The sequence below is a fragment of the Parasteatoda tepidariorum genome, chromosome 9 (genome assembly GCF_043381705.1).
Source record: "Parasteatoda tepidariorum isolate YZ-2023 chromosome 9, CAS_Ptep_4.0, whole genome shotgun sequence".
NCBI lineage: Eukaryota > Metazoa > Arthropoda > Arachnida > Araneae > Theridiidae > Parasteatoda > Parasteatoda tepidariorum.
In genome coordinates, this window is record NC_092212.1 from 54,207,202 (window position 1) to 54,208,969 (window position 1,768).

Below are 1,768 nucleotides of genomic sequence, written 5' to 3' on the forward strand. Positions count from 1 at the left end.
AAAGGTGAGGCTGAAAAACATCGTAGTTGATTAAAATTTAATTATTATTAAAAACTAATTTTGTATTTAATTTACATCCTTGGAAAACAGAATATTATATTTGGTGAATTTATTTTTTAACAAGTGTGATTTAAGGAGTCTATTTGTAAAATGAAATGCACTGTTTTGAACTAAGATAAATGGTCGACTTACACACCAGAAAATAAAATACTTATTTTAAAACTGAAAAAAGAAAATTAAATAGAACTTACACAACTTCAGACTGCTTAGGGATTGAAAAGAGAACTGTTAAACTATTTGAAATATAGCAATACAAAAATAAATAAATACTGTATTTAGATATGTAACAGAACAATAATACATGAAATAAAAAAGATTGGAATGCTTCAATCAGACAAAAAGAAAAATCTTCATAAATAGTTATTGAAGATACTGAAAAAAATTAAAAAGTGTCTGAAATGAGTGAGTTGAAAAAAAAATTAGATATATATGTGACATAAAATTATTTTCAATTAAAAAAATAATGTATTTAAAAATCTCCAACACTCCTGCACATTAAATTATATCTTTCAATCTTCTTGTTTTGCAGAATTTTTTAACAATTTTATAAAAAGTGTGTAACGCAGAAATATTCTTAGATATTTATCCATTCTCAAGAGCATCAAAGATTTAAAATGGTTAAATTATAGACTCAGAGATTTAATACAGTACCCTTCCAAATTATTAGGGACACTTAAAATTTCTAAACAATTGTCATTTCTCAAAGTATCATAACTTTTTCAAAAATGAATACATTTTCATAAAAATGTCAGGATATCATGTTCAGGTCTTCTACTTTCACCTAAAAATTACTAATTTAATTTATCTTAATTTTTTACAAACATTTGCACATTTGAACAAAGCAATTTTTTTTCAAAAAAAAATGTCAAGTCTGACAATTTGCTACTTTGTAAAAAAATTTTTTGCATAAAAATTATTATTTGCACATTAAAGTACAAGTCATTAACTTTAAAACGCGCTAAAAAAATGACTTTATGATTTTTTTTGACCGAGATATGAGATTTTGAAATTTTTTTGTCATTTACAGTAAAAACGAAATTATTGTGAATTCATTTAGTATTTATTCTTCAGCTTAAAGAGATCAAAATATTGACTAGTTTCTATTGAAAATTTGTTAGCTATCAATTATTTATTTGTTATGTAAGGTTCGCATAAGTTCATATTTATCACAGTTGAGAAAAGTTTGAATTTTGTAGAAAATAGGTGGCAAAATAAAGTTAAATTTCTTAAAAATTTCTTGAGTCGTTTTTTAAAATTGCTATTGCAAATTTATAAATAATGTTCTTGTTTGTAATAATGTTTTAAATAAAAAACTTAATTGATTCGAATAAGAAAGTTGCAAAAAAATAATACTAAATAATTTTCGAATTCGCAATAATTTCGCTTTCACTGTAAATGACAAAAAATTTCCAAAATCTCATATCTCGGTCAAAAAAGCCAGTTTTAAAGTTAATGACTTGTACTTTAATGTGTAAATAATAATTTTTATGCAAAAAATTTTGTTGCAAAGTAGCAACTTGTCAGATTTGACATTTTTTAAAAAAAAAATTGCTTTGTTCAAATGTGCAATTTTTTGCAAAAAATTAAGATAAATTAAATTNAAGGACATAAGATGTTTTTAGGTGAAAGTAGAAGACCTAATTATGATATCCTGAAATTTTTATGAAAATTGATTCATTTCTTAAAAAGTTATGACACTTTGAAAAAT